Consider the following 14,665-nt stretch of genomic DNA (forward strand, 5'->3'; position numbering starts at 1 on the left):
AAAAAGCAGAAAGGTAAAAAATTACATATGACAGAAACACATGTTGTTCCTCTACAAAATACTTTTGGGCCTCTAGACATGGAGGTGACCCCATACTCACAGGACGAGCGGAGGTGCTTACCCCCGTCACGTTCTCGCGAAAGATCGCCCATTGAGCCACCATGACTCAGCTGGCCAATATAATTCAATGGAACTGCAGAGGGATTAAAAATAACTTTAACGAGTTACAGTTACTCGTACAAGATCATCAACCGTCGGCATTCTGTATCCAAGAGACATATCTTAAAGATACAGATAATTTTAAATTGAGACAGTATGATGCTTACCATTCTTTTTCTCCTCAGAGGGATCGTGCAACTGGAGGAGCTTCTATTTTAGTACATCACAACGTCATCCATAGCCCTGTCGCTCTAAATACACAATTGCAAACTGTAGCTGTTCGTATTACTTTGCACATGGCGCTGACATTGTGCAGTTTGTACATACCGCCCTCTTCAAATATTCACAAATCAGATCTTCAAAATTTATACGATCAACTCCCGAAGCCATGTTTAATCACGGGCGATCTTAACGGACACAACCCACTTTGGGGAAGTGTCAACACAAATAGGAAGGGTAAATCATCGAGGATTTCATATCTGATAATAACTTATGTATTTTCAATGACGATTCAGCTACTTACCTACATCCAGCTACGGGAACATATTCTTCCCTGGATATATCATTTGCCGACTCAAATTTGTGTAATGAATTCGAATGGGAGGTGCATGATGACCTGTGTGGGAGTGATCACTTCCCAACTATTCTTAAAGGCATTATCCCTGGGGATGATCCACCCTTATCCAGACGGAACTTCAAGAAGGCTGACTGGTCCTTATATAAAACACTTTGTATTGATCATTTAAAACCTGATGTTTTTGTAAACAGCGAAGATCCTATACAGCTGTTTTCAGATATAATCAATAACATTGCTGACCAAACTATCCCCAAGTCCTCTGCAATTCCACATGTTCGCAAACCATGGTTTACTAATGACTGTTAACAGGCCAGAAAGAGTAGGAGGAAAGCGGAAAAGTATTTTCGCCGCCACCCTACAGTACATAATTTAGATAGAGTAAAAATTTTAAATGCCAAGGCTCGACGCACTTTTAAACAGAGTAAACGCCTGTCTTTGAGGAACTATGTCTCCAAAATTAATTCCCGTACACCCATGTCTAAGGTGTGGAATATGATACAAAGAATTACGGGCAAAGGTTCCAGATCTACTGTTCATCATCTGAAGGATGGTGACCGGGTATTAACTGATAAATCTGATATTGCCAACAAGCTTGGTGAAACTCTCGCCAAACATTCTTCTTCGTCCAATTACGTACCTGAATTTAAACACTACCAGAAACAGCAGGAGAAGAAGAGAATAAATTTTACCTCAGACAATGGCGAAGACTATAATGAATTATTTTCATTACATGAGCTACACACTGCCCTTGAGCAAGCTCATGATACAGCGTCAGGAGCTGACTATATTCACTATCAGCTCCTGAAACATTTGCCCAAATCATGTTTGGAAACAATGCTCAATATTTTTGATTCAATATGGACTTAGGGAAAATTCCCGTCTTCTTGGCGTAATGCTATTGTAGATCCTATTCCAAAACCTGGCCGGGATCATACTGATCCGTCGAATTACAGACCAAGTTCTTAAACGAGTTGTGTCTGTAAAACCATGGAGCGTATGGTAAACAGTCGATTAACATGGTTTCTTGAAACTAACAACCTTATCACAAATATTCAGTGTGGTTTCAGGAAGAATCGTAGTACCATTGATCATTTGGTACGTTTAGAATCCTTTGTAAAAAATGCATTTATCAATAAGCAACATGCTGTACCGATCTTTTTTTGATCTCGAGAAAGCATACGATACCACCTGGAAGCATGGCATTTTAAAGGATTTACATGGTTTCGGTTTAAGGGGTCGTTTACCTCTGTTTATATCGCAATTTTTACAAGGCAGGCAATTTCAAGTCCGAGTAGGTTCTACCCTGTCTGATCATTACAATCAGCATCAGGGTGTTCCGCAAGGCAGCATTTTGTCTGTGACCTTATTTAGTATCAAGATCAACAGTTTATCCAAGGTTTTAAACGATTCAATAGATGGATCACTTTTCGTGGATGATTTTAATATTTCCTGTCGCGGTAAGAATATGCATACTATTGAACGGCAACTGCAATTATGTTTAAACAAAATAAATAAATGGTGTCTTGAGAATGGTTTTAAATTTTCTAAGACAAAAACTAATTGCTTCCATTTCTGCCGTAAGTATAAACCACATAAGGACCCAGAATTATTTTTAAATGGCACTCCTATCAAAGTCGTTAAGGAGGCCAAGTTCTTAGGTTTGATTTTCGACTCTCATTTAACTTTTCTTCCGCATATCAAATACTTGAAAACTAAATGCCTGAAGGCACTTGATCTATTGAAAGTTGTGTCAAATTCAAAATGGGGAGGGGATCAAGCTACTCTCCTGCACCTATACCGTGCACTTGTCCGTTCGAAGCTTGATTATGGCTCCATCATTTATGGTGGAGCCTGTAAAAGCAATCTAAAACTCCTTGATTCTATCCACCACCAAGGTCTGAGACTTTGTCTTTGGTCGTTCCGAACTTCTCCTATTGACAGTCTCTATGTCGAAGCCGATGAACCATCTCTTACACAGCGCCGTATCAAATTAGCTCTACAATATATTACAAAACTATACTCTAACGAATCCAACCCTGCTTTTAACTGTGTTTTCGATCCTCTTTATGAGCATTTATACATCAAAAAGTCTTCTCTTGTTCCACCTTTTGGGCACAGAATTAAACCATTCATTTCTGCTGCCGGCATTGAGCTGAAAAGTATAGCGCCTTCTCGTCTTCTCCTCCTTGGCAATTAGTGAGGCCACAAGTTGACCTCACATTAACAAAGTTTAAAAAATCAGACACAAACGAATTACAATATAAACAAGAGTTTATGCAATTAAAAAATAATTATAGTACATACAAATCCTTATTTACAGATGGTTCCAAGGATGGTTGCACAGTTGCTTGTGCCACTGTCATTGGATCCAGAACAATATCTTCTCGATTACCTGATAACAGCTCCATTTTCACTGCAGAAGCTAACGCAATATTAACGGCTCTTCAATATATTCAAAGACATCCTAATCATGTACAGTATATAATTTTTTCTGATTCTCTTTCTTGCCTTCAGGCTATTAAAAATTTGTCTTGTAAACATCCACTTTTAATTGACATAATTGAATTGTATAATGATCTTACAACTGGCAGTGCGACATCTTTTGTTGGTTACCCAGCCATGTCGGTATTTCTGGGAATGCAATGGCCGATCTTGCTGCTAAGGCTGCACTCAACAAATCTGTGACACCACGACTTATTCCATGCAGTGACTATAAAGCTAGCATTAGAACTTACATTCGTGATCTGATGCAAAAGAAGTGGGACACCCAAGTTGGAATAAATAAATTACATGCCATAAAACCTTATATTGGTTACACTCACTTGGGCTGTCAGTCCAGATTTGAAGAGGTCGCATTGGCCATACGCGTTACACCCACAGTTATTTACTAAAAGGTGATGATCCTCCGTTTTGTATCCCTTGTGATGAGAGAACCACGGTCAAGCATATCCTGCTTGACTGTTGAATTCTCCATCATAAGGGATAACTATATATTTCAATGTCAAAACAATGAAGGATCTTTTAAGCACAGTTAGTACTCATTTAATTCTTGGATTTTTAAAAGAAATTGATTTTCTTATTGAATTGTAATTGATATGTTCTGTAGATAGTTGTATTTTAATGATTGGTAGTTTAAATTAGTAACTTAGATTGTTAGTGGCTGTACCCTCAACGGGGGTTGAAGTATTGTAAAATTATTGTCCTCCTGAGAGGGTACGTAAGTCCAATACTCTCATAGTCAATTTAAATCTACTACTAGTTTTTAATCGTAGAATATTTGTTGTTTTTAAGTCATGGCTAAATTTCAGGATAATCGCCAATAGCTGAAGGGGTGGTGTAAATCCAGCTAGGTTTCATGCAGGTAGCAGAAGTAATGTAAGTCCCCATGGACCTTAGTATGGTGATCTACTTCAGTTGTTGGCGATCTATAGCCCCGGTTTTATGTTGTATTGTCTTCTTTAAATCCAATGTTTTAACTTTCAATGCTAGTTTTATGTTCTGTGATACTCTAGTGTTTTTACTGTCCTTCGCTGACAGGTTTTACTTTTTCTCTTTTCTCATCCTAACATTACTATAACTTATTTTGTTCTCGTCACGATATGGCTGCAATATTGCCGATGTGACGTTAAATGTTAACTCACTCACTCACTCACTCTATAAAATACTGAGCCCACTGAAAGCAGTAATCGCACTCTATTTTCGTTCTTAAACGTCACAAACCAAGTGCCATTCGCCTTTGGTTTCCATATTGAAAGAATTGGTTGCATGTTGAATAATATCAAACACATTTTCCCTGTCAAAATTTCTAATTGCAGATTTCATACGAACCGTCTGATGTATCGTCCTCCGATCCAGGAAACGGGTCGGCACAGCAGGTTCCACAACTGCAGCATGATAGGCCATGGTCCTTAAGAACAATGGGGGTAGACCCAGAGGTCACATGAAATATGACAATTTTTGTGAAGGCAACAAAATGTTAAAATAACCTTATTTATTCCTTTGAATACACAGAGTGCAGGCGCTAAAACGTCGGGGCGACGTAGGAAAAGCATCCTGCAGCTAGCGCCATGAGCCGGTGGATTGGCGCTTAATTAACGAGGCGCGGGGACACAGCACTTGGAGGAGTTTGTGCAGTCACCCCCAGACAAGCGTAAACAAACAGTGCAACTGACCGCGTGGACTAAATCCACTAAACTTAAATACAGTGCAAGTATCAAAACAATGGTAGGATACGTGAACTTTAGTCACAAATGTTGTTTTATTTAAAAAATATAATGAAAGTTAAAGACATTTTGAAATTTCAATGTAAACTGATCCAGGGGAAACGCGCCGAAGTTTCTGGTATCTCCTTACCACTTGAAAACACTTACTAGGGGTTAGCTGGCTCTTAAGACGTGTGTTATCGGGCAGAATGTGGTTGTGAGGGTGTGAGAATCTACGACGTTATTACCGGCGTGCGACACCATGGCCAACGTCCTTGGATACTGGGACAGACAAACTGCAAGTGGAAAATAAATCACTTTGAGGAACTTCCCGGGGCTTGGTTTGGTCGGAGTACAATGTGGTTGAGTGGATGGGTCCATTTCTTCAGTTTGGAAGTGGTTGCATGGTGCCTCCAGTGAAACGGACGCGCGAAAAGGTAGGCAAAGTGAGATTAAAAAAGGGAAATGATATGTGGAAAAGAGAGGGCTAAGTTAAGCGTTCTATTTTTTGAATTGTATTATGAGTGGTGAGCCATTCCCGGAGGTACTGCAATACCGGGTCAACCCGTGATGAGGGCGGAGCAAGCTCCGTGGCACCTCATCCCGTTGCAAAAATCAGTTTAATATCGATGTCTCCAATAGGACACGTATCAGATATTAAGCTGATAAGAACAGATACTTTTTTTTTCTTTTTGATAAAATTTAATGCATATAACAAATTTACAAGCTCGGCCTAAAAGTATATCACAAAAAAGAAGTTTTGCCCTGCAGCGCTAACAACTAAAGAACTAAAAGAGGAAATTGCCAAACCTGGCTACATGCAATACACATTCACACTATATACATCAAATGAAGATAGATCTAGATGAAACACACGTAAATGAAGCATACATAATATATATTAACAAACGAGAAATACAAACAAACATGCCATATTCTAACTGACAACCAATCAAACCATATATATATATAAAGAATCATCAACATGCACATACTATATACATCACACTATACAAACAATATACATGCACAACATCACTATGTAAAATGCTACACATGCCAAAACCTGGCTACATGCACAATACATATTTACAATATAAAGATCAAATGAAGTATGAACTGAATGAAGCGAGCATAAATGAAGCATTCGAAAAGGAAACAAGGGTAAATGAAGCGTACGTAAACCAATAAACTCAAATGAAGCGTACATAATATATAGATAGATTCACAAACTTTTATGCCACATTATGGCTACAAAGTGTCAGTCAGTTAGAGCAAAAGTATGTGCATATATTTATCTATTAAGTTAAATATGTAATTCTAATAAATGATCGGGATTGATTTTACCAAATACTGAAGTTGAAAGCCAGTACCAGGAAAAGACAGATAGCGGAAAGCGACAAAAGTCAACCTTGACACGTGTCCTAAGGAAACATAGAAAACGCAACATGATATCATTTCCATTTAATTTTCTGTGCTCAAATTTATTTGAATTCCGAATAAGCAAAATTGTATATTTTGCCAAAGTTAAAAGGTAAATGCATAATGATTTTTTATAAGAATTTGGAATTTTAGGAACCAAATTAAACCGAATGACTTCGTTAGATCTTTCCAATAAGCCAAAAGACAATTGATCTAACCACTGGAAAACGATATCCCACAAAACATCAACACACGAGCAATAGATGAAAAGATTGTCAGAAGTTTCTATTGCTATACGACAGAGTGGACAGTTAGGAGTGATAGACATTCCCCGAGTATAAAGTGTATACCCTAAGGGGAGAGAATCATAGATGAGACGATAATTGACCGATTTCGAAAGTGGATCCACGAAGGAATTGTGTAGATTAAGCCAAACCTGCTGAAAAGGAATACGTGGATACAACGTTTCAACTTTATTTTCCACAACAGTTTGTAATAAACAAGCATAGTACTGTTTTGATGTAAACCGAAACATATCTATCAAATAATTTGAATTGACAGCTTCAAACTGTCTTAAAGCCAATAAACACGTCTGATACAATAATGGCATCGTCTCAGAATGAGGAAATAATAGTGAAGCAAAAGTAGGACAATAGTGACGTAAAGACATTCCTAACCAATATTTTGCAAAAAATGTCCACTTAGTTGAAGAATTATGCAAAAGATTTTGAATGTGCTTTAAATAAAAAGAATATAATTTTGATTGGATGTGAACTACACCCAAACCCCCATCCAAAATAGGTTTATAGCACACAGACCTCCGAATAGGCTTAGCAGTGGACTGTCAAATAAAACGAAAAGTCTCCCTCTGAAAAAGGTCGACATAATGTTTTGAAAATATTGTTACAGCCCCTCGATACCAAAATTTAGACAAAGCCATGACATTGCACACAGTAGATTTGCCCAGGTGATAACACCTTAGACACACTGGCAACCGACCCGGGGCAGTGACTAGCATGGACATTCTGTCACCCAGTCTAACAATATATGGAATATCTTCAGCTTTTCCACTGTCAACTTGCAACTGGACAGTTCTCACACCAGTCTGAACAGGGGATCCCCCAATTAACATAGTTTCAGGAGTTATGCTCAGCACCTTCCCAAATCTCCTAAAGTAGGAATCCAGGAATTCATTGGATACTACACCATGAATCCAGTGTACTCTCAAATCCAGTACTTCCTTGTCGTAGGGAGAAAAGTCTATTTTAATGTCTCTATAAAATAAGCACCCATGGCGAGCCACCTCCTCGTGGTGGGTGCTGGGTAACGCTAAGTGCTCGCCAACCCCCCGTGTGGATCCGGGGGCATATTTGGTCCACCAATCCGTTGGCCGTGGGTTGCGTCCCTGTGTCGGTGGAGGAGGGGATCCTGGTGGTTGAGGGTAATGGGGGCCTCGAACGACGTTCCTGTTACTCAACACACCACTTTGGCCCTGACTTCACCTAGACGGGTGGTAGAACTGGCCCGGTTCTATCAATCGGCTGGTCACGCCATGCCCTGTGCATGGACAAACTTCCTCAGCAATTATTGTGCATGTTTGTACATTTGTGACAATGAGCGTTTGTTATTATCATACTCTATACTATAATAATTTGCCTAGAGTCCTATGCCAGAAGGCGGTGGCTCATGGGCCAATCTAGTGATGTTGACCTCCGAATGATGTATGTCTCTAATTTCTTGTCTAGGGCCGAACCAGTCTGGCATTGAATTGGTCGACAAATACAGCTATTCGTGTCATATTCGCTGGAGTATACTATCCCTGTATCCCTGGTGTCAGCATCTTGGATACCCGTTGCTAATAGACACCGTCCTTGTTGACACTCCATGGTGGGTGGGGAGCAGGGATGGTGAATGATTTTCCTTTCGCCATGACTTTCCAACAAGCTGGTTCAACTCGACATGACAAAAAACGACGTCTGGACGAACTAGATCGTCCATCCGACACAAATTCAACCACTGATTCCTGGGCTAATCGAAGCAACTGATTTTCTGCCTAACAAACTCAACCCATTTGCCGTGTCAAAAGCTATCTATGGGATCTGTGGGGAGGTGAAAAATGTCACCCGTCTCCGTAATGGTTCACTGTTAGTTGAGTGCGCACGGAGACAGCAATCTCTAAATCTTATGTCTGTTAAAACATTTGCCAATATAGAAGTTGCCGTGTCCGTGCACAAAACTCTTAATTCGTGCCGTGGTATCATACGTGACAGGGCACGCTCTCTGTATGATATGAGTGAAGAGGATATTGCAGCTGAGCTTGAAGATCAGGGGGTTACAGCAGTGAAACGTTTCACCATTAAAAAGGATGGAATTGTAACTAAAACAAATATATATCTTCTAACATTTGCCAGACCTTCTTTACCACAGTCAATTAAGGCAGGATATCTTAACATCGGGGTGGATGTGTATTGTCCCCAATCCACTCCGGTGTTATAAATGTCAACAGTTTGGTCATGGGACTTACTCATGTCGTAATCCTGCAGTATGTTATCGCTGTGGCGATCCTCATGATGGCACAGGTTGCGAGAATGATCTCAAGTGTGTTAACTGCAAAGAGACTCATGCTGCTTCTTCAAGGTCATGCCCTATATATCAAAGGGAATCGAAGATAATGAAAATAAAATGTGAAAAAAATCTCTCTTATTTTGAAGCCAAAAAACTTTTCACCACTCAGTCCTCAACCCCATCAAATATAACATATTCTGCTGCAGTTACCCGTTCTGTAGCAATGTCCTCAGCTGCATGTCAAACTGACTTGACCTGGGTCAAATCAGAAAAATCTGTGTTTTCATCTAACAAACCTGCTTCTGAACCGAAAGAATCTACTGCCCCAGTCACTCAAATAACGTCTGAGTCTCAGACAGAAATTCAGTCTGAGTCATCACAATTGACTGCTTCGCCACTAGCCACATCACAACCACCCACTATTCCAGTGAAAAAGCAGAAAGGTAAAAAATTACATATGACAGAAACACATGTTGTTCCTCTACAAAATACTTTTGGGCCTCTAGACATGGAGGTGACCCCATACTCACAGGACGAGCGGAGGTGCTTACCCCCGTCACGTTCTCGCGAAAGATCGCCCATTGAGCCACCATGACTCAGCTGGCCAATATAATTCAATGGAACTGCAGAGGGATTAAAAATAACTTTAACGAGTTACAGTTACTCGTACAAGATCATCAACCGTCGGCATTCTGTATCCAAGAGACATATCTTAAAGATACAGATAATTTTAAATTGAGACAGTATGATGCTTACCATTCTTTTTCTCCTCAGAGGGATCGTGCAACTGGAGGAGCTTCTATTTTAGTACATCACAACGTCATCCATAGCCCTGTCGCTCTAAATACACAATTGCAAACTGTAGCTGTTCGTATTACTTTGCACATGGCGCTGACATTGTGCAGTTTGTACATACCGCCCTCTTCAAATATTCACAAATCAGATCTTCAAAATTTATACGATCAACTCCCGAAGCCATGTTTAATCACGGGCGATCTTAACGGACACAACCCACTTTGGGGAAGTGTCAACACAAATAGGAAGGGTAAATCATCGAGGATTTCATATCTGATAATAACTTATGTATTTTCAATGACGATTCAGCTACTTACCTACATCCAGCTACGGGAACATATTCTTCCCTGGATATATCATTTGCCGACTCAAATTTGTGTAATGAATTCGAATGGGAGGTGCATGATGACCTGTGTGGGAGTGATCACTTCCCAACTATTCTTAAAGGCATTATCCCTGGGGATGATCCACCCTTATCCAGACGGAACTTCAAGAAGGCTGACTGGTCCTTATATAAAACACTTTGTATTGATCATTTAAAACCTGATGTTTTTGTAAACAGCGAAGATCCTATACAGCTGTTTTCAGATATAATCAATAACATTGCTGACCAAACTATCCCCAAGTCCTCTGCAATTCCACATGTTCGCAAACCATGGTTTACTAATGACTGTTAACAGGCCAGAAAGAGTAGGAGGAAAGCGGAAAAGTATTTTCGCCGCCACCCTACAGTACATAATTTAGATAGAGTAAAAATTTTAAATGCCAAGGCTCGACGCACTTTTAAACAGAGTAAACGCCTGTCTTTGAGGAACTATGTCTCCAAAATTAATTCCCGTACACCCATGTCTAAGGTGTGGAATATGATACAAAGAATTACGGGCAAAGGTTCCAGATCTACTGTTCATCATCTGAAGGATGGTGACCGGGTATTAACTGATAAATCTGATATTGCCAACAAGCTTGGTGAAACTCTCGCCAAACATTCTTCTTCGTCCAATTACGTACCTGAATTTAAACACTACCAGAAACAGCAGGAGAAGAAGAGAATAAATTTTACCTCAGACAATGGCGAAGACTATAATGAATTATTTTCATTACATGAGCTACACACTGCCCTTGAGCAAGCTCATGATACAGCGTCAGGAGCTGACTATATTCACTATCAGCTCCTGAAACATTTGCCCAAATCATGTTTGGAAACAATGCTCAATATTTTTGATTCAATATGGACTTAGGGAAAATTCCCGTCTTCTTGGCGTAATGCTATTGTAGATCCTATTCCAAAACCTGGCCGGGATCATACTGATCCGTCGAATTACAGACCAAGTTCTTAAACGAGTTGTGTCTGTAAAACCATGGAGCGTATGGTAAACAGTCGATTAACATGGTTTCTTGAAACTAACAACCTTATCACAAATATTCAGTGTGGTTTCAGGAAGAATCGTAGTACCATTGATCATTTGGTACGTTTAGAATCCTTTGTAAAAAATGCATTTATCAATAAGCAACATGCTGTACCGATCTTTTTTTGATCTCGAGAAAGCATACGATACCACCTGGAAGCATGGCATTTTAAAGGATTTACATGGTTTCGGTTTAAGGGGTCGTTTACCTCTGTTTATATCGCAATTTTTACAAGGCAGGCAATTTCAAGTCCGAGTAGGTTCTACCCTGTCTGATCATTACAATCAGCATCAGGGTGTTCCGCAAGGCAGCATTTTGTCTGTGACCTTATTTAGTATCAAGATCAACAGTTTATCCAAGGTTTTAAACGATTCAATAGATGGATCACTTTTCGTGGATGATTTTAATATTTCCTGTCGCGGTAAGAATATGCATACTATTGAACGGCAACTGCAATTATGTTTAAACAAAATAAATAAATGGTGTCTTGAGAATGGTTTTAAATTTTCTAAGACAAAAACTAATTGCTTCCATTTCTGCCGTAAGTATAAACCACATAAGGACCCAGAATTATTTTTAAATGGCACTCCTATCAAAGTCGTTAAGGAGGCCAAGTTCTTAGGTTTGATTTTCGACTCTCATTTAACTTTTCTTCCGCATATCAAATACTTGAAAACTAAATGCCTGAAGGCACTTGATCTATTGAAAGTTGTGTCAAATTCAAAATGGGGAGGGGATCAAGCTACTCTCCTGCACCTATACCGTGCACTTGTCCGTTCGAAGCTTGATTATGGCTCCATCATTTATGGTGGAGCCTGTAAAAGCAATCTAAAACTCCTTGATTCTATCCACCACCAAGGTCTGAGACTTTGTCTTTGGTCGTTCCGAACTTCTCCTATTGACAGTCTCTATGTCGAAGCCGATGAACCATCTCTCACACAGCGCCGTATCAAATTAGCTCTACAATATATTACAAAACTATACTCTAACGAATCCAACCCTGCTTTTAACTGTGTTTTCGATCCTCTTTATGAGCATTTATACATCAAAAAGTCTTCTCTTGTTCCACCTTTTGGGCACAGAATTAAACCATTCATTTCTGCTGCCGGCATTGAGCTGAAAAGTATAGCGCCTTCTCGTCTTCTCCTCCTTGGCAATTAGTGAGGCCACAAGTTGACCTCACATTAACAAAGTTTAAAAAATCAGACACAAACGAATTACAATATAAACAAGAGTTTATGCAATTAAAAAATAATTATAGTACATACAAATCCTTATTTACAGATGGTTCCAAGGATGGTTGCACAGTTGCTTGTGCCACTGTCATTGGATCCAGAACAATATCTTCTCGATTACCTGATAACAGCTCCATTTTCACTGCAGAAGCTAACGCAATATTAACGGCTCTTCAATATATTCAAAGACATCCTAATCATGTACAGTATATAATTTTTTCTGATTCTCTTTCTTGCCTTCAGGCTATTAAAAATTTGTCTTGTAAACATCCACTTTTAATTGACATAATTGAATTGTATAATGATCTTACAACTGGCAGTGCGACATCTTTTGTTGGTTACCCAGCCATGTCGGTATTTCTGGGAATGCAATGGCCGATCTTGCTGCTAAGGCTGCACTCAACAAATCTGTGACACCACGACTTATTCCATGCAGTGACTATAAAGCTAGCATTAGAACTTACATTCGTGATCTGATGCAAAAGAAGTGGGACACCCAAGTTGGAATAAATAAATTACATGCCATAAAACCTTATATTGGTTACACTCACTTGGGCTGTCAGTCCAGATTTGAAGAGGTCGCATTGGCCATACGCGTTACACCCACAGTTATTTACTAAAAGGTGATGATCCTCCGTTTTGTATCCCTTGTGATGAGAGAACCACGGTCAAGCATATCCTGCTTGACTGTTGAATTCTCCATCATAAGGGATAACTATATATTTCAATGTCAAAACAATGAAGGATCTTTTTAGCACAGTTAGTACTCATTTAATTCTTGGATTTTTAAAAGAAATTGATTTTCTTATTGAATTGTAATTGATATGTTCTGTAGATAGTTGTATTTTAATGATTGGTAGTTTAAATTAGTAACTTAGATTGTTAGTGGCTGTACCCTCAACGGGGGTTGAAGTATTGTAAAATTATTGTCCTCCTGAGAGGGTACGTAAGTCCAATACTCTCATAGTCAATTTAAATCTACTACTAGTTTTTAATCGTAGAATATTTGTTGTTTTTAAGTCATGGCTAAATTTCAGGATAATCGCCAATAGCTGAAGGGGTGGTGTAAATCCAGCTAGGTTTCATGCAGGTAGCAGAAGTAATGTAAGTCCCCATGGACCTTAGTATGGTGATCTACTTCAGTTGTTGGCGATCTATAGCCCCGGTTTTATGTTGTATTGTCTTCTTTAAATCCAATGTTTTAACTTTCAATGCTAGTTTTATGTTCTGTGATACTCTAGTGTTTTTACTGTCCTTCGCTGACAGGTTTTACTTTTTCTCTTTTCTCATCCTAACATTACTATAACTTATTTTGTTCTCGTCACGATATGGCTGCAATATTGCCGATGTGACGTTAAATGTTAACTCACTCACTCACTCACTCTATAAAATACTGAGCCCACTGAAAGCAGTAATCGCACTCTATTTTCGTTCTTAAACGTCACAAACCAAGTGCCATTCGCCTTTGGTTTCCATATTGAAAGAATTGGTTGCATGTTGAATAATATCAAACACATTTTCCCTGTCAAAATTTCTAATTGCAGATTTCATACGAACCGTCTGATGTATCGTCCTCCGATCCAGGAAACGGGTCGGCACAGCAGGTTCCACAACTGCAGCATGATAGGCCATGGTCCTTAAGAACAATGGGGGTAGACCCAGAGGTCACATGAAATATGACAATTTTTGTGAAGGCAACAAAATGTTAAAATAACCTTATTTATTCCTTTGAATACACAGAGTGCAGGCGCTAAAACGTCGGGGCGACGTAGGAAAAGCATCCTGCAGCTAGCGCCATGAGCCGGTGGATTGGCGCTTAATTAACGAGGCGCGGGGACACAGCACTTGGAGGAGTTTGTGCAGTCACCCCCAGACAAGCGTAAACAAACAGTGCAACTGACCGCGTGGACTAAATCCACTAAACTTAAATACAGTGCAAGTATCAAAACAATGGTAGGATACGTGAACTTTAGTCACAAATGTTGTTTTATTTAAAAAATATAATGAAAGTTAAAGACATTTTGAAATTTCAATGTAAACTGATCCAGGGGAAACGCGCCGAAGTTTCTGGTATCTCCTTACCACTTGAAAACACTTACTAGGGGTTAGCTGGCTCTTAAGACGTGTGTTATCGGGCAGAATGTGGTTGTGAGGGTGTGAGAATCTACGACGTTATTACCGGCGTGCGACACCATGGCCAACGTCCTTGGATACTGGGACAGACAAACTGCAAGTGGAAAATAAATCACTTTGAGGAACTTCCCGGGGCTTGGTTTGGTCGGAGTACAATGTGGTTGAGTGGA

At 39.5% G+C, this 14,665-nt stretch overlaps 1 non-coding gene across 1 annotated transcript; it reads right to left on the reverse strand.

Moving 5' to 3' along the window:
* Nucleotides 1-5,460: 5,460 nt before the first annotated feature.
* On the reverse strand, nt 5,461-5,644 carry LOC137270347 (U2 spliceosomal RNA). Its single transcript, XR_010955278.1, has one exon. It is a non-coding gene; the product is annotated as a U2 spliceosomal RNA (small nuclear RNA).
* Nucleotides 5,645-14,665: the final 9,021 nt, after the last annotated feature.

Source organism: Haliotis asinina, unplaced genomic scaffold (assembly GCF_037392515.1).
Source record: "Haliotis asinina isolate JCU_RB_2024 unplaced genomic scaffold, JCU_Hal_asi_v2 scaffold_55, whole genome shotgun sequence".
In the NCBI taxonomy this organism is placed as follows: domain Eukaryota; kingdom Metazoa; phylum Mollusca; class Gastropoda; order Lepetellida; family Haliotidae; genus Haliotis; species Haliotis asinina.